The sequence below is a fragment of the Stegodyphus dumicola genome, chromosome 5 (assembly GCF_044657685.1).
Source record: "Stegodyphus dumicola isolate Sdum_Otavi_A_Nest chromosome 5, ASM4465768v1".
Lineage (NCBI taxonomy): Eukaryota > Metazoa > Arthropoda > Arachnida > Araneae > Eresidae > Stegodyphus > Stegodyphus dumicola.
The window spans coordinates 117,154,279-117,180,383 of record NC_140772.1 but is presented as its reverse complement, the minus strand read 5'-3'; the positions used below and the strand labels follow the sequence as shown (position 1 = coordinate 117,180,383).

At 33.1% G+C, this 26,105-nt stretch overlaps 1 pseudogene across 2 annotated transcripts in view; it reads right to left on the bottom strand.

Annotated features, from left to right (window-relative positions):
* The window catches only part of LOC118199585 (5-hydroxytryptamine receptor pseudogene), a 598,391-nt pseudogene that overhangs the window by 536,355 nt on the left and 35,931 nt on the right, over positions 1-26,105 (bottom strand). For both annotated transcript variants that reach the window (XR_015041203.1, XR_015041204.1), the window contains exon 2: positions 13,474-13,501. The product of XR_015041203.1 is annotated as a 5-hydroxytryptamine receptor pseudogene, transcript variant X1 (transcript). The remainder of the gene's footprint in view (positions 1-13,473; positions 13,502-26,105) is intronic.

Genomic DNA, 26,105 nt, shown 5'->3' with positions numbered 1-26,105 from the left:
CACCACGAAGGCACGCTAAGAAGGTAGGAGAAATATCTTATAAGCTTATATCTAATATTATGACATTTTCCTGAATTTCAATATCGTTGTGTCCAACAGAGACTGAAATGTTTGTTAAATTAATTTTTAAGCGACTTCTAAAATTTGCTTTGTTGTTCACTGACTCTTGGTAGCATGGCTTGGTATTTGGGCATTTCTACTTTTAGTAACTTAGTATAAGTTTATGAGGTAATCAAAGTTTGCCTATTTTAGTAAATTGCGAAATGTCAAATTTTATTTTCCTTCAGTTGTTAAAATTTTAAAATTCACATTAAAACTTTTATACAAATGATGACATGGGAATCTAGCAATGACCAGCAATATTCAAGTCTAATGTAATTTGGCGACTAATTTCATGTCTCAGTTGATTTTATTACGAAAGTTAAAGAAATAATGTGTCAGAAATCGAAACGGATAAACTCAGTAACATCTGCTAGGATGATCGATAAGAAGATATCAGCTGGCCAACTCTCTTTAATCTGAAGGTCAAAGGGTAACGCATTTCAACTTATACTGAACAAATATCCATTTTCATTCACATTGGAAGTAATGTGCTCCTTAGAGTTTTAATTAACCAGAATCATTTTCAAAGCAGTATATATGCCATAATTACTATAGCAGAATTTGAATCATTCGAACCAACTGAGACCACCTAAATATTCAGATTATGGGTTTTGTTTTTTATGTAATTCCAAAATGTCCCCTATATTGTAAATTATATAATTTTATTTCTCCTGTATCATAAGGGATTAGAACAGGAAGCTATGTGTCGTAAAAGTCGTAAGAATAAAGATTGTATATCTTAAAGCATTCTTTTAATTAAACAAACTGTTAAACGCTTTTTTTGACGAAATAAACAAATTAATTAGTTCTTTGGATTTGTGTAAATTCATAACTTATTTATATATAAGCTAAAGTATAACAATGAAATCATTGCTTATTTATCCAATATTTGAGACAAAAGAAAAAAATGTGGTTTTAATTTTACTGTACTAAAATTATTTTTAAAATTATTTTACATTTTTACAAATGTACCATACTTTCCTCAGTTGCAATTATTCTACCAATTATTTTTACTAATATAAATTATTAGAATAATAATATTAATGATATAGTAAATACTATTCAGTTACCATTGTCCCATACAAGCTGGAAAAAAGTAGCTGGCATTAAAGATAAAATTAACTATTTTCTAATTATGATTAAAGATTATTTTTTCGAACATGATGAGCCAAACTATATGGCGTACATATTAAAACAAAATTAATTCAATGGTACTTAAAAATCCATAATAGCTTCTATTACCTTTTTATAGCCTTTAACAACGATAAAATTAACAATATTCCTAATTTTGTTAAGAATACTACTGTATTTAAGTATATAAAAGAGAACAATTTTATAAAACTCTAGAATTTTAATATAAGAAAGAATATTAGATGCAAATACGGTTATTTTAAAATATTTAAATATTTGTACGAAAATGCGGTGAAAATGCAAGTATTATGCTCAAAAGGCTATTGATATAAAGTAGTAGTATAAATATATGTTGAATGAATTTAATGCAGATCTTTTACTTTCAAATAACGTATTGTTCTGTTATCAGGATCACATACATACGTGCATACATTCATACATTTCAGTATCCGGTATTCAGTCCCGATAACGGAACAGTGCCAAAATAACACGAATTCCATTAGAGAAAGTCGAGAATAAGTCCCAGATATTTAAGAAGAACTATAGTAATGGATTCCTCACATTAAAATTTGTCCGATTTCTTGATAGGCGTCGAAAAAATATAAAGGATTCCACTCTATTTACTCAGCATAACCATAATGGGTCATCAATATTATGCGTAATTTAGTGATTATTGTATAGATCAGGAAATGTGTATAGCATCATCTTCATTTTCTCAAATCGTGTCGACCACCAGCGGCCGAGCGGTAAAGTCGCTGAACACTGGTAGTTCGGTCCGAGGTTCGAATCCCGCGAACGGCTGGCTGCATGGGCGTTTTCGTGGTTTTCCCCATGTGTAACGTGTATACGAGCCAGTTTCCCTTAGAAAGTCCTCCACGAAGGCATCCCTCCCCTTAGGCAGATAGCCCTCGAGGCTTTACTATAATCACACACACACACTCAAATCGTGTCTGAACGGTTTCAAAGTATGAGCTGCTCATTATTGCTTAAAAGCACAATACCTTTGCGGAAACAATATTTGCGGGTTTTACTAACCCTGCTAATTATCCTTTCGCTCTTCAATCTGATAAGGCTTCCTGAAAATTATGAAATAATACCCCTAAAACATTTATTATACTTTACTATTACATGATAAAATATAGGCTGGAAACTTCCGTTGACGCTCTGCTCTAAAAATGTATCCTAAGTTTTCAAATATTGTACGTAGAATGCTAGATCTTCAGATTACAGTACTCTTTCTACATCAAATTTACGAATTTCAGTTTCCTATCACTGAAGTTTCCAAATTGAATTTATACTTTACTATATGAAGACAAAATATGGACTTAAAACTTCTGTTGACGATCTACTCTAGAAATATATCATCAGTTTTCAAATATTGTAGAATTCTAGATCTTCAGATTACAGTATTCTTTCTACATCAGATTTACGAATTTTTGTTTCCTATCGCTGAAGTTTCCGAATTGCATTTCTCTGCGACAAAAATGATTTTATTCAAACAAATTCAACAACAAAAATGATTTGGGAAGGAAATTTCGTTGCTTTGAGGGACTTGTATCTGTTCGCCCTCGTCATCACTAGAATCTTCATCATGAGGGCGAACAGATACAGGTCGCTCAAAGCAAAGATATTCTACAAACACGGATGCTTTGATGCATATTCTGGTGTACAGCAGAAATTAATCCTGCTCCTTACCAAATTGCTTAAGGCAGCGGTGCCCAATCTTGCTCGCGAGCACAAGTGTGCTCGCCAGCCCGATTAGGTACTACGAACAAAAAATATTTTAAAAATAAACATTCATTGATATTTCTTAATTGTTAAAATATGGTAAGCGTTTACAGTCATAAGAGATATCTTGTAAGACGTTATAAAATAATTGATTGCTAACTGATGAACTTGCTAGCAAACATGGAATCTTATTGCTCCATTCCTATGTTTAGATGGCTCAGCAGGGGGCAATTACTTCAACGGTTTGCCCGTTACCAAATTTCTTTCGCCAATTAAGCAGTTTTTTGGAATCCGGAAACAGAAGTTATAAAGAATTGGACGATAATAATTGGTTATGCCATCTGTATTTTCTCACGAATATAACAGCTAAACTGAACTAACTGAACGAAGACCTCCAGGGAAAAGAAAAAACACTTTTTCAATTGACTGTGACTGTAACTACTTTTCAGATAAAGTTGAATTTGTGGATATATCAGATGGAAGAGAACAATTTTGCCCATTTTTCAGAATTTATCAAGCCATGTTAATAACCACAAAGCAATTGAAACAGAGAAATACTCGGAAAACCTAAATGCACTGAAAAATAATTTTGAACTCCACTTCTCTGATTTCCATAAAGTTCAACCAATATTATTATTAATCTCAACCCCACTTTCCGAAATTAATATTTCAGATGTATCACATAAGATTGGAAGTATGTTTAACAAAAATGTTGATATTTTGGAAATGTGCTCGCCATAGGCCAAAATGTGCTTGCGATAGGCCAAAATGTGTTTGTGAGAGACCAAAGGTTGGGCACCACTGACTTAAAGAATACTACGTGGGGCCTTGAATCATCATACAGGTGAGATCAGCTGGGGTGAGATACAGTCAAGCCCATTGCTTCAGTAGTCTCACTGGCGGGCTGAGGTAATCACAAGGGTACATTAATGTTTAAGGGAAAGGCTTTAAAATTTTACAAGTATATGTTTGACGCTTTTATGAATTTATATGCTTCTAATCATCATTTGAGTGATAAACATAAGAGAGATCAAAGGCTGATGAAGAAATTGATCAAGGACTCTCATAGGTCTTTGCGATCTAGACAAGAGATTTTTAATGGAGATTTTGACATTTTAGAATTAAAAGAAGCTATTAATTTCCTAAATATAGGAAAAAGTCCAGGCTTAGATAAAATACATCCAGAGTTTATTAGACATCTAGGATATAATGCTCAAATGTGCCTTCTATTTGTTTTTAATCATAGTGGAACTCTTATGTACCCACCATGTGGAAAAAAGCCATTATTATCCCTATTTTGAAAAAGCATAAACCTGCAGATAATATTAAAAGCTGTCGACCTCTTTCATTGACTAGTGTATGTCGAAGGCTATGGAAAAGATGATAGCCTTTAGAATAACTTGGTTTCTGGAGAAGTCTCTTGTCTCCTAAACAAGCTTATTCAGACAATTAGACAAGCTTCATTCCACTGTCCAACAGGTATCTTATGTTAATCAAGCCATAAGGATTCTTTAGACAATCGCTTGTCTGTCCTATCAACATTTAGAGACTTTAAATTAACTTATGATAAAGTATGGAGACTGCGTACTACTCAGAAATTACAGAACTTGGGAATAGATGCCAGGATGTTTCTATGAATTAAGAATTTCTTATCACAGCGGTTTTTTTTTCCTGTTAGATATGGCTGTGACGTTTCTAGACTTAAACAGATGGAAACTGATTCAGAAGTCAAACAACAAAAATCAGCGTTAATTTACAAAATTTTCACAGGAATAGTTTCGATGGTTTTACCGAACCATCATCTTCAGCTGCAAAACCGCAAATCGCATTTGCGGTTTGTAATTTTGTAAATTAACGCTGATTTTTGTTGTTTGACTTCTGAATTAGTATTTATTCGGCGTGTTATTGTGTCTTAAAGATGGAAACTGGTTTTCCACAGAGAACAGTTCGTCAGCCCAATTCTTTTTAAGGGTTTTATTAACGATTTACCAAAGCCTCTGGCGCCGTGGGTAGATTCTGCCTTTTTTGCCCACAATTTGGTTATCTGGAGTAGTGCTTCTAAAAAGAAGCAGGATAGCTTAAATGTGACTCTTAATGGTGCTCTGAGAGAGCTGAAATATTGGGGTCAAAACATGGTGTGAGAGTAAATCAGGACCAGAGCACATGCCAGTTCTTTACTCTGAACAGACAGAATTTTATCCCAAAGTTGACAAATAAGGGTGTAGATGTTCAACATAACGATTCAACAAAATAATTGTATCTTCGATCCACGTATAAGTTGGAGGAAACATACAGAACATTTGGAAATAAAGCCGTAAGAAGACTTTCTCGTCTGGGAGGTTATTAACGATTTACCAAAGCCTCTGGCGCCGTGGGTGGATCCTGCCGTTTTTGCCGAAAATCTTGTTATCTGGAGTAGTGCTTCTAAAAAGAAGCAGGATGGCTTAAATGAGACTCTTAATGGTGCTCTGGGAGAGCTGGAATGGGAGAGCTGGGATTTTCTGTCTTAAAACGTTTAGCTAGTTCAAGGTGGGGGTGGTGACAGAGAGACATTCACGACTACTTACAAATTATGAATTCAACCAATTATTTGTCATTGTAGCGAGATTCTCATCACAGCTCCGGAGGATGTAGTCCAGATCCTCGAAGTCTTCCAGAACCAAGCGTTGCGCATAATTACTGAGGCAGTGAGATCTACTCCTATTCTTACAGTGCAGCTTTTAACCGGTTTGTAACATGTTTATGATTGTATTAAGAGAATGGCGATCCTATTATACCAGAAGCTGGTGCGTTTGTCCGACAACCCGTTTTGGAGGAGCTATAAGGAAATTTCTAGAAATCTGAAAACACAAATTGGCTATATACTAGCTGCTCAGAGAGAATCTGTTGCTTTGGAGTTGAGCCGAGATTATCTAATTTTACCTCCTCCTCATTGTCCCTTGGACATTTTGAATTTGAATATAAATCTCGATCTTATCCAAAAAAATTTTGAAAACGCAATGAGCGATTCACAATTAAGATCTGCTGCAGTGGAAACTATTGGGATTGACTATCCTCAAAATGAGTGGTTGCATGTCTACACTGACGACTCTATGTTAGAGAGAAAGCGCGGTGCTGGAGCAGGTATCCATCAAGAGATTTTCAGTTTCTACTTACCAATGGGACCTCTTACTACTGCCTTTGATGGTAAATTCGAAGCTATTGCCGTGGCTATTCAACAACTGCCGATTTGTAGCCAGTCTTTTGTAAAGACAGTCATACTGTCAGCCCTTCAAGCTCTTCTGAACAACCAAAATAGTTCCCAAAGAATCTTAGACTGTAGGCCTTTGCTTAAGGCAACGGCACACATAATTTCTTTACAATGGATTCCAATCCACTGTGGAACTGTGGAAAATGAAAATGCTGATACTTTGGCTAAGAAAGGAACTTTCATAATGGAACGCATTAATCGACCGCTTTCATTTCATACGACTAAATTGTTTGTCAACCCTACTCTTAAGAAAATGCTCAAGCAGGATATGATTGGAGGATTGTGGGGGAAGAGACAACTTTCATTCCCAGTTTTCCAAGAAAGACAGCGGTAGCTCTATTTACTCGTCTGACCGGTCATGACTCAAGATCACCTCTACAGAACTGGAGAACTTTCTCGAAATTCCGTCAAAAGGGGCGTTTTTTTTTAACGTTTTGTGTGTTACCTTTATTTATTAAATATCATGTTCTTTGCACTTAAACCATAAAATTCAGTTGAATATGTCGCAAAATAATTTTAAAATGAGGATATCTTTAGAATTTCCGATACACAGTTCCGCGCACTGGAGATAAATAAGTTCTCCCTCCGTAGAGTGTTGCCATTGCTCGCTTTTAAATCGTTGAATTTGTTACCCAAAAATTCGTTAAAGTTTTACAAAATATGAAATCGATAATAAAACAGATTTGAAATTTGTTCTTCCACTTGCCCATATTCGTAAGAGGATTACATCATTTAAAATGCGATGGCTCTATATATCGTTGTTTTATCACAATGCGAGAAATATACATACATTTATGCAGATTTTTCATTATTTAATTTATTCAAATATAATGCAGGACTTTAACATTTGGTGGCAACAGTTTGAAAAGTAATTCGCCGTTTATAGAGGTTCAATGCAAAATCTCAAAACTAAAACAATAGTTCTTCAGGGACAATGCACCTTTGGAATAATAATTATATTAATATAAAGCTATTATTAAAGTAATTTAAATGGTATTGCCTGAAGAAATATTGAAATATAGCCTTTTTTTTACATATTTAATAAAAGTTTGGCTTAAATATCCACATAGACTTGCATACATGGATACATTTCTGAATCCGTCCGGTTAATAGAAGAGCGCCGAAATTTCTGTAAGAAAATTGGTTTGATTCAATTGATATCCCATATTTAATATTTCATAAAAGTATGATTTTTATTTTTGTTTACTCTGAAATTGGTGTAAGTCCATTTGAGGTCATCAAAAGTTTAAAGGTATTTTAACTAATAATTTAAAAACGATAGCATTATAAATTTAAATCAATTTGATATTTAAAAAACATAAAATGAGTATAGTAACATATACCAATATTTTTTAAATCATTCAAATACAAATTCTTAAATATCTCTACATGGTATAAAACGGACTTACACCACTTTCAGAGAAAAGAGCTCATATGAACCTATGTACTAATATATTTATACGTGTAAATCAAAGCTCCTGCATTCATATAATACGAATGCAATATTATACGTTTGTTTTATAAATTTTATTCCTTAATTTTTTTTAAAAAATTTCTTCTGCTATTTACCGTCTTTTTTTCTATTGAAGTAAGCTTAATCGTCAGGCATACGATTTTATGGAAACTACTTTCTGATATTCAGGCCAATCCATCATCGCATCCGCTGCATCTAACGCTTATTGTTTTGAAAATGCCGCTTTTTCAAGTCTTCTCGTGCTTCTTTTTTTTTTTCCGCATTCTAGATTTTTCTCAGATATTTCATTTTTCTCTTACAGCAAATTCTCCATGCAAGATGTTAGAGGTGAGTTATTAACAGGTAGAAAATACAATACTTGTCAAGTTTTTTTTGGTGGGGGAGGGAGTCTAGATGCATTATTTCGAGAACATATTATTTTCCTGTCAGTCATTTAACAAACATATTTATATATGCTCATAAGCAAAGCTCGTAGAACAAAAAATAGCCCTTTATGAATGATTAATGTGATAATAAAATAAAATGAAATGCTGGTTTAACGGCATTGCCATTATACTTCAGGCTCATCAGAAGGGTATTCAAGATGGCTACAACTTCAGCGAACAATTTAGAACCATATTTATTTAAGTCTTCCCAGCCATGATGGTATATAATTCCATTTGGTTCATGTCCGTGGTCGGAAGCCATCATAGCGGTGCACTCCCTCACTTACTTAAAAAGTAAAAATGCATGTTGCAAGAGGCTAAATTTTAAAATGGACACAATCATGAACCGAAGTCAGACATCGACTGCAAACAGGCGAAAAGTGAGTTTTTTGGAGAAGTTTTTCTCTTGGAGGTTTTGTCCTTCCATAGATTTTTCGGATAATTTTGAAAATAGGTTTAATAGTTTCAGTTAATTTATTCATTACTCAGTAATATAAAAATAAATTAAACATTAATTTTATCAGCAACTCTCGGAAAAAATGTGTTCTTTTAATTGAAGAAAAGGGGAATCTTATAGACGTGTTTCTTCTGATCTCAAATCTTTTCATCGACGTTTTTGATCACACAGAAAATCTATTTAATAACGGAAAGCAACAATAGCGGTAAATATGATATAATGTAATTTCATATAAATTGAATGGAAGATAAAAATATAAATTTGTAACCAACTTATAAAGGGGCACAAAACTAGGCATAAATTAAATATTAACTAATGTTATTTTGCATAACATCAGCATGTAATACATTTTCTGAAAATCAGAATGCAAATAAATAAAATCTATGAGAGGAATTTATAAAAGTAAGAACACATTATAGAGAACTAAGCATAAATATGACATCTCTTTCTTTGGTTATTTTTAAGTTAATAAGCCCCTTAAGTGCAGGACATTTTCCTTCAGCATTTTACAGAAACTTTCTTAAACACTGGTGTGCCACACATAAATCTTCCATTCATTCATTTAAGTTAAACTTTTATTCTGTACTCAGTTAAGTCATTGCTTACCTTGTAGAGACATTAGGTATATTGGAAGCAGAGGAAGTGAAAAATGAGCAACGCCTTCGCTCTGGAATACGCGCCCAGCTTGCAGACCGCCACACTACGAAGGCACGCTAAGAATGCGAGAGAAATACCTTATATACTCCCCATTTTAAAGGGAGACGGGGGGTTTTAAGTGACCCAATTGCCAAATTCTGGTGGGGAGAATCATCTTCCACCACTCTTTTAGTTCACACGCCACTGTAGAGACATTAGGTATTTTGGAAGCAGGAAAGATGAAAGATGAGCAATGCCTTTGCCAAGAATCGAACCACGGACCTCTGGAATGCAGACCACTATACTACTTGGTCCAGCGTGCAGACCACTATACCACGAAAGCATGTTAGGAAGACGGGAGAAATACCTTATAACCTATATTGTAGAAAGGATTTTCCATTATCATCTTCACCTTTAAGTGGAATACACATCACTTTATCGTGACTTAATAATATTTGCATTTGATGTAAATAATTATTGAGATAGCTTTATTTAACGGCCACGAATTAACAAGAGTTTTTCTGCGTGCATTGAGTATAATACTATTAAAGCATCTGAAACTTCATTTAATAATGAATGAAAGAAATTACCCCCTCACGGAAATAACGAAATACTTGCTGTTTATCTAAAAAAGAACTCCAATAGTTTATTGCAACCACTGGACCCAAGTAACCTCTAAAAAATTAATATAACTCAAATATAAGCTATTACTTTTATAATTAATTAAAATACCATAAATAATTTGGCTTGTGTTTATCCATGTGATTATGATACTTAAAAAATCGTTTCTTGACTACAGAATTTCAGACATGATTTTAAGAGAGGATATTAGCTTATTAAAACAATAATCTACTACATCTTATATTTACTTCACGAAAGTTTTTCTTGTGACTATAGTCAAACAGATGTAATAATCCGTGGAGAGAGGATGCTGAAGAGCTGCGTTATGCACCGCCACACTGATCCTGCCCCGGGTATTATGGTATGGGGCGGTATTAGATATCACTCTTGCACTCCTCTAGTACGCATTTCCGGCACTTTAATCAGCCAGTGCTGCATCTCCGAGGTGTTGGAGCCAGTTGTCCTTCCTTACCTTCAGGACTTGCTCACAGCCATATTTCAACAGGATAATGCGCGACCACACGTGGCACGCATTGTTCAAGGGTTCTTCTTCGATCACCAAATTGAATTGCTTCGCTGGCCGGTTGGCTCTTCGGATTTTTCACTGATAGAAGATGTGGTCCATGGTTGCTGAACGATTGACCGAGATTACATCCCAAGCTGGCACACCAGATCAACGTTGGCAACGTGTAGAAGCTGCTTGGTCTGCTGTATCCCAAGAACACAGCCAAAGTCTCTTTGAATCAATGCCGAGGCGTGTGGCAGCTGTGATCTCCAACAATGGCGGCTACTCTGGCTAGTGATTCTGGAAGGAACCACACTTCACAGAAGTCTATAAATTTAATAATTTGATACTTTGTCACCATGTTATCTACTAAATAAATTTTGTTATGATATCTCTTGTCTTTCTTGGCGTTGCAATTTGGGTGGCCAGCAGTGTACAATACACAATCTTCAAAACACATTACATTAGGTAATAAAAGGTAGTCTCTTTAATATAACAAAATAAATTACAATTGACCTCTCTTCCGATTAAATGGTCGAGAGGTAAGTTACAACTATTTAAATATTTCTCACGAAGACTATTAACATATGGACCCTCAATTAAAATATGACGAACTGATAACAAGCATTAAAATTTGAACAAACAGGCTCAATCTCAGTCTTCAAAAGTTAGTTATGTGTCCCTCTAGTGTGACCAATTCTGAAGTGAGTTAAAAGAACTTCCTCCTTACGATTTCTAGTGAAATCCCAATGCTCAATTCTAGGCTTTACATTTCTGAACTTGTTATGAAGCTGAACGTCTCCAAGTTGCTGCCATTGTTTTCGGTCTTCTCTCTGTCGACACAACAGATGTCCCTAAAAGGCATGAGGCGACTGGACAGTTCAATAGCACATTTTGCTGTGATATCTGCCAGCTCATTTCCCTTTATTCCCGCACGGCCGGGAACCTAGCAGTACAAGATTTTATATCCACGACTCGTTAAGGTTATATGAATCTTGAGAACACCCACTATTACAGGATTTTGAGTCTTAGAAAAGCTTCTAACAATTTAAGCGCACTATATGAGTCTGTATAAATTATGAACTTTTTGTGGCAGAGCTTTGAGATGTACAAAAGATCATAATATATTTCAGTTAGTTCAGATGTTAAGACTGAGAAAGCATGGTACGCGTCTGCCCTCTATGTGATCTTCAATTACAAATGCTATCCGACATGATCATTTGACTTGGATCCATCTGTATATAACTGACGATAACTGCTGTATTTGCTCAATTCAACAAACACAGGTCGTCGGGGGTAGAGTTCACCTTCATGGCTGTTGACCCTACATAGTTTGTTGGAATAGGGGGTCGTCCTGCGGAAGCACAGAAATGCGGCTCCTGTTAGTGATCTACGGCGTCTTTCATATAACAAAAGGAAGCGATTGTCTGCCTTCCTGCTAACCTTCCGGCGTCCGGATCTACTTCTTCTACAGGTGCTTTGATCAATTTTGTAACTATTCCGTAGTCTGTAGATGACATTACGATGGAAATTCATTTCTCTCGCATCAGCGGATTGTTTTGCAATTGCTTGCAACAACATAACAACCTTCCAACGCATTTCACAATGGAAACAGAGACTTCGGCTCAAGTTTTCCAAATTGGCTACCTGGTATTATACAGAACTGTCGCTGCTTGTAAATTGACGTATAGGAATGACATTTTTCTTTTTAAGGCGTTGTGGTGTGATTGAGGGTTTGCGTTTTATGCTAATTCTAGTTGTATCTTTGCATTCGGCGATGCGACCTCTATTTCATATGTAAATTGTACGTTTTAACTCCTCTTTTTAATTTCGTACCTTTTTTTTTTAGTTTTGTTTGTTTATTATTTGAGAATGAGTGTATTTCTGAGATAGTGTTAATATGTATACATAAGCTGCGTGTTTGCGTGCACAATTGATCAAGCTGTTGCGCAAGTGCGAACAGCTTTATTACCGGAAAAATATTCATCCTTCACGAAACGCCGTGAGAAAACTACAATTGCGGATAAAGAAACGTAACTGTAAAGAGAAGAAAAAGCTTAGTATATGCGTACAGCAGTTTTTTAGCTTCAACAAAAATGATTTTTTGACATGCTTCTTAATATACAATATGCTTGAAGATTTGAATACACAAGCATTGTACAAGCAAATTACCTTCAGTTTACAATGTATCTGAAAACACTCTATGGAAACAGGATAGCGTCGTATAACAAACAATAATTAAGCATACATATAATAAAAGATTTGTACATATAAAGAAAACTTGAGGCCCTTATTTATTAGTATGGTAACTAAGATAACTTTATTATTCTCAACAGCGTCTGCATTCACAGGCGTAATAGTTAGGTTTTCCGTGTAGACAAAGCATTAGAAGCGTTAAGATTCCCTGAGTGATGAATAGATTTTCCGCAAATTTCAAAAATCTTTTACGCTATAGAGAGTGTGGCATTCTTTGTAAGATGCTTATTATTTTAACTTATACTTAATTTTCCCCATGATGGTATGAGGGAAAGAAAAACTATGAAGCTTTTGCGGGTTACAGAAACACTTAGATCACCGTAACTAGAAGACATAGAGAGTTGGTTATAGAGACATAGAGAGTTGGACATAGAGAGTTTCATTTGATAGATGAAGCTGTAGAAAATTGGGAATTACTACACACACATAACTGAGTGAAATAATTAGAGAACATCACGGCTGTTTGACGCAGACAGACTAATCGATCATTTAGTCATCCAATATTTTATAGTCATCCAATATTTTTATCCTTGTCAGTATATTTGTCGAAAATGAATGCAAAATATTTTAAGATAAAATTTCAGATACTTTAATAATGTCTTTTTGTAGCAGAATTCATTAATGGCTGTAATATATGTTAAAATAACACTTTTATATGAAACTTTGCTGTAACCATTGGTCACAATGCAGCAATAACACCATTGTTTTCATTCCCTTTAAATAAAATAAAATACTCAAAATAATACATTAGAGAAAAATAAACCTCATGTCATGAATTTTTAAGAAATTATTTGTTTAAAAGTTAAGGAATAAAAACATAAAAGAGTAAGAAAGACAATAAAAGAAATAAATGTTTTAAATCTCAGATGCAACTAAAATGTTACTTACCTTACGAGACTTGCGAGTTTACAGAATTCTGAAATATTGAAATTAGGGTATTAGATCAATGCTTATAATACCAAATATTTATTTAATGAAAATAAAGAAATAAAATCTGAAAGGTTTCAGATTTTAACAGTCGTCCAAAAGGGTTACTTAAGGTTTTTACGCTCTCGCTGAGCTTGAACTCCACCAGTCTGCCGTTAAACTCAGTCTTACTAACCCTTCTTCTTTTCTTGTCCTTTTAGCTTCATTAGAAAGCATAATTTTTTTAGCCATATACAATTCAACAGCAAAACTAGATATATTTTGGACTTAAAATATGTCATTCACAATGTTACATGCAGATCGTTTATCCTAATTAAAAATTACTGATTTGATATCATCTTTTTTTGACATTCTAAAAATAATTTAATTTATATAAAATAATTATAGATCAGTATGCTTTAAACCAGATTACATACGCATTTCGAAAAATCTAACAATGTTTAAAGACAATTTAACAATGTTAACAATGTTCTAAATCTTTAAAGCATTTAGCTTTCTCTAGTTACTTACCAGTAACTATTCAGAAGATTCAGTCACTAAACAAGGTACACTACTATCTATTCAGAAAACATAAAACCTTATATAATAACTTGAAATAACTTTGGAGACTGGAATATGTTGAAGTTTCCATGGATATGGGATAACACATAGTTCAATAATATTTTTAGCGTATATCTTTTAAAATTTTAAATAGAAAATCTTCATCCAAATCAAAGATACATTTCCAATATATAGATACAGTTGCAAGTGGGTGGAACAACGGAATTTTATGATTGGCAGTACAAGTATAGCCCCGCTGCACTAGTTGTACAATTTCCTCTCACTTTTAAAGGAGAATACCCCAAGTCTATCTGAGTGTCTCACACTCCTTTTTTCCCTTCTATGTGACCACTGGAGAGAACTTTGGCTTGCTAGTATTTTAAGTGCCCCAATGGCACACAGACGCTATACACTTAGAAAGACTTATGTCGTTTTCAGAATTCAAACCCAAATGAAACACTATGGCAAAATTATGGCTAACCATTAGGACGGTCTAACTATTAACCATTAGGACGGTCTTTGTAATATATAGAAAGCATTAGAGATCACTAATCAATCACTAGTTTTAATAAGGAAGCAAGATTTGGCATAATTGCTTCAGCAAATTAATTTACTTTTGCTCGAAATCCAGTTTACTATTTGTCATACACTGGAAACTTTAGAAGCAATTAACTTTTGGCCATATCATTTACTATCAGAACTATAATCCTGTTGACGCAACTTCTCATTTTAACAGCAAACTGTACTTAAACACGTCTTTTGATGAAGTTCAAAACTTGACCTTAAAATTTTTAAAAATCGTTTGAGATATTACGAGAAACAGAAATGCATTAAAAGGTGATATTAATAATGAAGGCAGAATATTGGAACAATGGAAGAATGAAGTGTTCGGTAGCCAAGCACATCATAACTTCAGTCAACTGGATAATTATAGTTTAGTTCAATATAGTGATTTATGCTCTCGCATATATTGCCATACCATTAAAAATCTTCAGTTATATATTGAGCTTATAAATTAAATAGAAATTGTTTAATGAAATAATATAGGTGTGTTATACGTTATTGTGACTTACCTTGAAAAATAAAATATTCTTTTATTACCTAGAAAGCCGCCTAAATGGGAAAGTGATTAGTGATTCGGATTGCCATACGGAAGAGTAACCTTTTCCGGGCTCGAATCCCGGAAAAGGCATGGATGCAAAGTGTCGCTAAAAGGGAGTCAACTGTTTGCAGCATCCAGGAATTCAGGACTTGTTCGTTAATAGGGAAGGACTGCTAAGGAGATGTTTTTACCGGTCTGCATACGTTTCTGCATTTTTATCATCCACAAAAACACACATTTCATATGATAACAAGTCATTCTGTTTTATCTTGTCACAAATGTATTTTGCGTTTATATGGTCACATTCATTAGTAAAATGTAAAAGATAAGAAATACAAACACCTTCTGATGTGCAACTTTATCTTACACAAACAATAAAATGTTAGCGAGAAAATAAAAGCTATATAACAGATGGGAAGAATCTTACGTTTGTTGATTTAGTATCTGCTTTTCTAAAAGGATGAACTAATATGAAGATATTAAGCCGTATACTAATATGAAGGATTTTTCTAAAAGGATGAACTAATATGAAGATATTAATAATTGAAGCAATAAACAGCAAAGCTGTTTATTGCTTCAATTATTCTGCAAGAGCTAGAGCTGGTTTATTTTTTTTCAATTTCATGTATTCTACCAGCATAGCAAAGTAAGAACTGAGCTAATATAAAAATATTTCTTATATTAATCATTTTGTATCTACTACAAAAAATAAAAAAAATTTGAAAGCTATTTTTATGGCATATCACACTTATTTCTTTCAAAAATAAAACCAAGAAAATTGGAGGGGAATCTTTTGTGAGCTGATCCTTAATGTTGTTCTTTGATGGAAGATTATAAAATGTGTTATTGAAAATTTTGATCGTATTAGTTACTTTTTGATTAAGAAAAACATAAAAACGCTTTTTTCTTATTGTCTTATTACTTTATCCATGACTACGACCATAAAACGTTCTTCTTCAGAAAGATAGATAAGCATGGAAGTGCAACTCTATGAGGTAAAGTTCAACAAGTACTGCCATCTTGAAGAAAGTATTCTAATGTGATGATGCTGGTGAGGTGTTGATACTGAAACAAAGGCGCTATGTTTTTAGCCCAAGAAAATAAAATATTTCACTTACGTTTTACTTGTCGTTTTTTATATGGCTCTTAAATAATGCACTTTTGAAGTTCTTCATGCTTGAGATTTACGGTACACACTAAACATACGTAGCATTTTGAACATAATAAAAAAGTCACCCGAAAGTACTGTTTTCACTTAACCAATGAAAGTGTCAAAAAATAAGAACCAGACAATTATGCAACCACTGTTCAACTTGAATTCAAAATTGTACCAAATTCCAAGTACGCATGTTATAAAAGTTTCACTCAGTAGTTTACTTATAAGTAAGCTTAAATAGCATGGGCGTAGCCAGCTCAAATTGCGGGGGGGGGTGCCCGTTACGACTCCTATGGCTATACTGTCCCACCTATTACAGCACCTTCAAGTATATAGGAATTATTGCATGACGAATATATTGTGTTAATAGCAGTTATCTTAATATAAATAATAATTTTATTATGAATTTTATTAATAAATATTATAAATAATATTTCATTAATAATATTAATAAATTTTGTTATTAATTTTATTAATAATGTAACATAATTATGGATATATTGCATTTAATTATCGTATTATCGTATTTATAATTATTACCTTACAATCATATTAAATGCGTAACCCATTATTTCTGTTTTTAAATTAATTAAACATTAAATTAAATAACATTATTATTAAAATATTAAACGAATTATGAAATTCAATTTTTTGGTTACATAATACAACTATAAAGATAAATAAATACATAAAATCCATATTTCTTTTGTATATAATTAAGATATTGAATTAAATACATAAAAGTTGCAAATACATCATATATTTTGGACATGAAATTAAATTGCAAATAAAAATTTAAAAAAAAAAAAGCAAACATTTTTCTGGCCTTTCATTTTGGTTCGGAATTTAAAATATTCCCGAATTCCACTTTCCAAAGCTGCAAACTAGCAAATATATCAATAATTTTTGCAATTGATATTCCTTTGGTATAAATAATGTTCCTTAACACCAAAGAATTTCTGCGCTCTTCCGCCACAGTATCTCTATTATAATTTTCTAACATTTTCAAAGCACGTGCGGAATGTTAACATTCGCAAGATATCGTCAGTGTAGCTGCTATGTGCAAAAGCACATTAGTATTTGGTAAAACGATTTTATTCGAAGCTTTTAAACCAAAATTGGTGTGCCTGGGAGCTTTGCTTTGGGAATAGACATAAAATGCCGTTGCCAGTGTTTCGTTATTTCTTTCAGAAGTTCCGGAGAGGGTAAATCATCTTTATATATCACCTTCTAAGGCATTTCTTCCGTCTTCTTAGCATGCCTTTGTGGTGTCTTTCATTTGCATATCGTGGAGATATAGAAGTTAATGATTATATTTTTTTACTGTAAAACGCGAATAAATTTATACTTCAGGTAAAATACTGATTATGTTACTTTTATAGAACCGCTTCCTAATTTATCATGACAGGCACAATTTTCAATGCCTCTGAGTTTTAACAGAAATAAATGTGATAATGCTGTTATCAGAAACGCTCTGTTTTTACCCACATATGTATCTTTACTTTTATTTATGTCTAATTGAGTTTTATTTACTTAAAACCTACTATTGATGTTATATATTTATAATAACCACTTTCATAATTACTCTCACTTAAGGGGAAAAAATGATGAAATCTTAAATTAACGTAACTTAGAATATAAGTTATTTAAAAAATGTAGTTTAAAGTACTGAAAATAATTAATGCTGTTATTAATTATGCATATTTAATCTAAAGAGATAAAATTGTATTATCTTCTGGTTTTCAGAAAATGATAAAATATTTAAACTTTAGATAAATAATGTAGGGATTTTCTTAATTTACATAACAAATTTATTTTAAGTTTTCCTGTTCTGAATTTCTCAAACTTCCCGTTACAGTCTCTCGCCAGGATGTAAATTTGAAGTTAAGTGAAGTGCTGTTTATCGTGTGATTATCTTAGTTTATTCAGAGCGTGTTTTGCTAGCCTAGCGCACGTTTCGTTGTTATTTCGCGGTCATGTTGGTAAGCCTCTTGGCCTTGTCCGTTTAGTATCATGCCGGTTAGACTTCTGTGAGTCCATCTCTTAGGAGTAATTTTGAAGTGCGTTCTTGCACTCATTTATTTTTCAGATTTGATTTGTATTCTAGTCTACGTTTAGTTATCGCCGCAAGTGAACGGTGTTTTTGTAATGAACGAAGTCCGTGCTGTCTCTTATTTTGGTTTGAGTTAATAAAGGGTTATTTTGCACCCTTCTTCTGTGCTGTTGTTTATTTCACGCCTGTGCGAGAATTCGCCAGGTTCTTTGTAGGATCTAAGTTAGTGTATGTGGAAAAGTAGAGATAGATCTTACAATTCAAGGAATACAAAATTTAAAGAAAGAAGAAAAATATATTAATTATTAAGCTTATTTTTCTGCATAAATCAATATGTAATACAAGGACATAATAACGACATTTTCACAACTGTTGCAAAAAGGTGGAATTTGGCTAACATTTAGGCGTCTTTAAGACGTCGTGATACGACGCTTTCACAACTAAAATATCACATGCGAAAGACGCAATAACGACGTCTATGCGACAAAAACCTCATCTGCAAAGACGTAATAAAAACGTCTTTGCAACGATTGCAAAACAGTGGATGTTCGTGGACATCTGGGCGTCGGCTGGCCGCATAGACGATTTTGTGTCTGTGCCATGCGTAATTTAGAATACGAGCCAGTCTCGTTCATGATATCCTTCATTAAAGCCCAAGCAAACAGATCTCTCCTATTTTGTCACAATCAGTAAAAAACGAAACCGCGGGAAATTAAATAAACATTGTATAAGGTATTTTCTCCCATCTTTTCGCATGTCTTCGCGGTGTAATTGAAAGCATACACGACGCGTATTTAAGAGGCCCAATGTTCGAGTCCTGGGGAGGGCACTGCAGGTTTCTCACTGCTTCCTGCTTTAAAATAGCCTAATGTATCTATAGTTTCACAAAATATTGTTTTAACATAAGAACTTTATGTTTAGGGTTCACACAAATCTCACTGAGATCATCCGCTGATGAAGCAAATAATTCATGTCGATATTTTTATCACTGCTTTTTTTTCATTGTTGGTCCTGTCTATTTGCAATTCTTGATTTTTTGTCCTTATCTTATAACAGGTAATTGTAATTTAAACAATGTCTTTAATTTTTAATTATTAGTTGTATTAGAAACTCAAACGTAATCCAAGCAGTTTGAAAAATGCATCAATATCAGTTAAAACTGCTTTTGCTTGAAACACTTCATTATCGCTTGTATCTAGGTCACTAACGCATTACCTTAGTAGAATAACCGAGCTCACCATTTTTCATATACTTCAATTAGTTAACTAATGAGCTTTAATTAATTTATGTGAAAAGATTTGCTTTAGTAGAATGTTGACATTGCAGACGTTTTCTCGCAACGACCTGAATGAAGACTAACTTTAAGTTGTTATAAAAAAGGATTTGCTCTGATGTAAGAAAATTGAAAATATTGGATATTACAGTCGCTTTCATCAGTATATAAAAAATCATCTAAAATAGGAACGGGAGATATACATTTATTGATCTTTTATGTTTTTCTTTTAAATGTTGCATTCTTTAAATTAGCTGAAAAACTGCAATAAAAAATAATGAGATCTCCTTTAAAGCTATTAAAATTCAAGTCTCATAATAATTTTGTGCTAGCAATTTTATTAGCACATAATCATTACTGATCAATTAGGTCAACATACATTTGTACATGTTTTAAGCTATTTAGATAAGAGAATTTGTGGCAATAGGAAATGATTTAAGTAATGCATACGGAAGATATATATCGTTGTCAGTTACCGTTTGAGTTTCCAAAAATGTACTTATAAAAGAGTTATAAAATATGGATTAAATATTCTAAATGGATTCCTATTTTGAGGATCGATTTATAAATGACTAGCGAAGCTTATCGAGTCATCTATCACTCAGAAAATACGCTATTCTTGGATCAGCCTGAAGTATATTCCTCCTCCTGCATTATAACATTTGGTTACTTTCGGTAATTTAGCCTTTCTTTGCAAGGGAAAATATAGTATTTTTTCGAGGTAAAGGCACATTTTAGTTAATTACAAATACGAGAAGAAACACTAATGCCTGCTTTTCCCTCCTCTTCGTTTCAATCCTTTCCAGTGGATTATAGAAATTAATTTGTCCTTTTGGAGATGCTTTCACTAAACATTCGAACGGGAAAGAGATGCAGGTAGCGTAGTCTGCGTTTTTCTACTAAGAATTAAGCTGTAGAATTGCAATTTCCAAAAGCGACAAAAAACATTCGCCTCTTATTTATTGTAGGGAACGCGTGGTACACATTTGTCCCTGTCCCTATAATGAGGATGATCAGTGCAAACGTTCCACGCACATCAGATCAGTCAAATATTCCAGCAAATGAAACTGTTTATAATGCATAATATGTTTAAAAATCTAAATAACGATATTTTACATGAAGTTATTTTGTGTTGACTTATAGAGACATTAGGTATTTTTTGGAAGCAGGCAAGATGAAAAATGAGCAACGCCTTCGCCGGGAATCGAACTGCGAACCTTTCAAACCAGCGTACAGACCACCACACCAAGAAGCCATGCTAAGAAGGCGGGAGCAATACCTTATAGACTGAGAGTCACAGTTTATTTCATACTAATTCATATAATATCTCACATATTTTGACTAAATTTAAAAAGATTTATTTCCAAATTTTATCAGTTTTGTAATAAAAAAAAAGGAAACAAATTTGGTGTTTAATTAGAATTTGCATTAATGGATATTCTCCGAACAACTTAAAATACTATCTTATTTTGCAAAACATTTTAATTTACATTCATTATATAAACGAAAAAGAAATAATAACTGGAACGTAAATTGACGTTTAATAATTGTCCTTTATTTATTAATAGTAATTGATTTTAATATAGCGCATACCTTGGTCGTACAGCAATTAAACTAAACTGAATGTCGCATACTTTTTTATCAAAAATTTGAACACATGGGAATTTTCTGGACTGATTTTTCAGTTACATATATAACTCAGTTATATATATAAATTCAATTTCCAAAATTTTGTGATAGAGTATTATCTATATCTGTATCTATATCCAAATCTGTATCTATATATCTATCTCTCTCTCTCTATATATATATATATAAAGCTTTACTTTGACTGTGATATTAGAACATAAACGTGAGTAACACCCAGAATATCTACAAGCAGAACTAATTAATTTATACTATAATATATATTTTATTCAAAGAGTAGAAGATAACATTTTGGGATTTTTTCTCTTATTTTTCAAAAAATAAAGATTCCTCGGTTAAAAATTTTTGTGATAAACAAAATCGATTTTCTAGAAATGCATTTGAATGTTACCAGTTTCTTTTTTTTTTTTTTTTTTTTTTCAAAATTAATGAGCCTTATGAAAAGATTGAGATTCTATTATCTACGATGAAGGTAAATTTTAACAATGCTTCACGAAGGTTACAAACTTTATCAGAATATAAACCATTGCCATAAGGCGTCGTAGCTGAAAGTTGTAGTAATAGATAAAGAAGTTTATAAATGCAGCTATATGTAATTTTCTATAATCTTAAGAGAAACGCTTAGTAAATAAAAGAAAGCGATTAGGTTGTTCTTATTAATTTTCAAGTTTTGTGTTTCTAGGAAAGTTTTTGTTATTTGCTTAAGTAAGTTATTTGGTGATTAATTCAATACATTAGAATTATATGAAATAGAGGGCAGTCTAAACAGTTAATACTGCACTGTTAACACGTCTGAATTCCAACATGCAACTAACAGAAATTACTTGCTGATAACAATGCTTAGATTTCAGTCAGAAAATAAACATAAATTCGAAATTTTTCCTTTGCGTTATTATTACTGTTTATGTATGTTTTAATAAATATTTAGTACATAAATATTTAAAATATAATTGTCAAAAATTTGTTTGATTAAAACAACTTTAAAACTTTTAAACTTTACAACTTTTAAACTCTACTTAAAAAACATTTTGTCCTGTCATTTGCTTCTAGTCATGTATTTGACCAATATGTAATCTGTGTTTGAAACCACTGTTATCATGAAAGAAAAATCGTCCTCTCAACTCTGGACTAGAACTAAAATGAGTGCAGATTGAAATTTTGAATACAGTTCGCTAATGGTGTTTTAAAATGAAGATCTAGTTTTGTTTAAAAGTAATATAAATACATAATTAACTAAAATTTAACATCTTAAGACAGTACATACTTTAGAGTAGTTCTTTGCAGCTTTTGTTCTTGTCATAGCGCACACACAAGTATAAATTAACTCGCTTAACTTCACAAGGATAAATAATAACATGGCATACTTCGAAAGAACATTTTTCCATTAAGAGGATTAGTTTCTTCCATTTCATGCTTGGTATTGACTTAATACGATCCTTTTTTCAAATATTTGTGTATTACAATATTTAAACTTCTGAGCTAGATATTCTTTTCAGAGAAATGAAACATCTAATGCATGAATGAACAAATGAAAACATCTAATGCATGAATGAACAAATGAAAACATCTAATGCATGTATCCTTAGCGACTGATATACGACATAACTTTTATATCGTAGCTGGGAATAAAAGTTTTAGATCTGACAGAGTGGAACTCTGATTAAATTTTTCAGACACTTATTATTTTAAAGTGACATGTAAAAATTCAAAGTTAAATGAATTATATACAGTGAAACATTCTTAATATGTATTTTGTTATTTGCTAATTTTAGTGATATATTTAGTCTTGTTTCTGTGAGCACAAATGTTTTATATCTGGGTCTATGCTTGAAACGGCTACCCAAACATTATGATTAATGATGGTCTTTAGGTTTTTAATAATAATCACAAAAAAGACAACTTGTTCATCCATATATATTACAGCAAACGGTAAAATAATGTTTACAGCAATTTCGGCTATGGATGGAAATTCAATTTTTTCCAGTTATATAGCATAGAGATAAAATAACATTCTTAAATTCAACTTCAAGGTAACGATTGTTTTTTTTAAATCTATAAACCTCTCCTTTTCTTTCACACAAATGGAATACCATATAATTCAATAAAGATGCAAATGAATTTCGGACACAGTCGAATTTCTTTGTTTACGTTAATTCAAAAAGTGATAATGCTTTTTTCTCAAGCATGCGTAAGTGTTGATACGTATGCCCTTGTAGCTCAGTTTTTGAATTCGAATTATATCACCAACTAAATATTTAAAAGTAGCCATAATACCTTTAATTTTTACAAAGTTATATGCTATTACGGAATCCATTAATTTTATCGGTGAAATTTTATATACTCCCAAGGTATCTTTCATTTTTCAATAAATTTCATTTAGGTCTTTAACTATGTCAGATAAATGCGTCTCTCTGGGCTATAATTTTAATTAAGATGAATACCGAGAACTATCCTCAAAAGCTACTTTTAATTATTATTTCAAGTCCTGAACTCTGAAAGAGCTCTCCCTTTCGACAGCCAGCATACTTCAGTATCTAATAACAATAACTGATGCTCTGATCACATTTTATCACATAAAATTTGAAAGAAACTCATTAGAAATGTTATAATCTTTGACTGTATACGTGCTTTTCACAATTCCAGATGATTAAAATATATTTATAGTGTATATTTCCTGAAACCATATAAGGTATTTTCTTCCCCCTTTTTCATTAAATGAATATTTTAACTGTAGAGCTAAATCGTTTTATCTATGAGTAAAGCAGTTCATTGTTTGAGCATCAGGTTTTTCTGAGCTTCTAAGCGTTCTTGCCATTGCAGCCACGATATCACTATATAAACTTAGATAATTTTTATATGAAATTGCGGTTGTGTCAAGATATTCCTTAACCACTTTCAGTCTTTTTCCCAATGATGTCTCCCCGTAATCATGACTTAGTTAAAATGTTTGCGACACACTTCCCGCACTTTCGCGCACATCTATTGGGAAGCATGGTTGTAGAAACATTAGGTATTTTGGAAGCAGGAAAGATGAAAAATATGCAACGCCTTCGCTGGGAATCGATTCGCGGGCCTCTCACTTACGAGCTGAGCGTGCAGACCACTATACCACGAATGATCGCTAAGAAGGTGGTAGAAAATACCTTATATACTCCCTCTTTTTTTAAAGGGCAACTGGGGTTTTTAAGGGACCCAGTCGCCAAATCGTGGGTGAAGAGAATCATTATCCAACACACGTTTTAGTTCGGGCGCCACTGTAAAGACATCAGGTATTTTGGAAGCAGGAAAGATGAAAAATATGCAACGCCTTCGCCGGGAATCGAACCGCGGACCTCTCAATTATGCTCTGCAATGACGCACCACGAAGGCTCAGAAGGGGGAAGAAAATACCTTATATGGTTTTAGGAACTTTACACTATAAATATATTTTAATCATCTGGAATTAATCAGACTATAACCACCATTCATGAAACTACACATACTTACACTCATCTGAATGTTATCAATAAAATTGTCAAACATTACCCGAAGAGTACTTTGTCACGTTACAAGCAAATGGATACGTCATATCTTACTATTGGCAGATGGCGTTTCATGTTGCAAAAGCTGATTAATGTTGTTGCCTATATGCTCGATGAGAGATAAATTCGAAGGTAGGGTTCCATATTAGGGTAGTACGTAAATCCACGCACGCTATTTTCATTCGTACAAGGACATCTGGAATTGCACTTGTTAGAAAGTGCTCCTAATCGTCTTTTAGATATGAGCGTTCTACGGACTCCACGCAAACCCTGAATAACGATGAGCGCCACAGTACCATGAAGAAGATTCTAGTGATCAACCTACCATATATTGCACCCTACCATATTAGATTTCCAGCAGCAGAGGCTGACATCATCTTGTTAAAGTGTGTTAATGGTCTTCGCCATGTGATCTCCAGAAATGTCTCCCACTGTTAATACTTTTCAGACAAGTTCCCAAATTTCTTCCGCGAGAAGGAAGAAGAAAGGAAGGCTACCCATGCAAAGCTACTTTCTTCGACGAGAACTTCCCATCTCGAAAACTTTTGCCGAAGAGGGCAGTCTTCCATTCCTGCTTGAATTTCAGTCTGAAAGTATATCATAATAGCCTTTCAGAACTATTATTCAATTTCACTCGCAGTACAGAATGAATCACTGCGCTTCGTTCTTCGACAAAGCGATTTAGCAGAAATTCGCTTCTGGCCACTAGACACTGTCATTTAAGTTCGTCGTTGTTTTTGCAACCATTAGGATCTACATTACTTAATAATAGTGTAATCTGAGTCTAAACACATAGGGATGTGCCAGAGTGATAACAAAACTCTCTTGGATTAAGGATTCTCTTTTTGAGAGAGGCGATGATAAGTGGCACGTTGTTGAATTCGAGACATCACATTATTAAAGTACAAATGTTAATCTGATTTCTGATGTTTTATGTGGAAGAAACTAAATTGTAATCCATCGGATTTTCATATAATCTCAAACCATCCAACAAGTCAGCTACTGGAGTTGAGCCTTTAAACATTTCATCATTTGCATGTCGTAACTCACAACCCTGCAAATTTGCATTACTTTATGCTTTTATTTTCCTATAATCTCTGTTTATTTCTTCAGCATTGTATTATCAGCAAACATTAGTATTACTCAGTTATATAAAACCTTTAAAGTCGCTTGATAGCATTAATGAGATTTGTTTTCACTCTACATTCACTACTTTGTTCGTTAAAATATTTTACTATTTTATCAACTTAATGATATAGAGATATCTTCTTTATCTTAATATTACAGAAAATAAACAAATT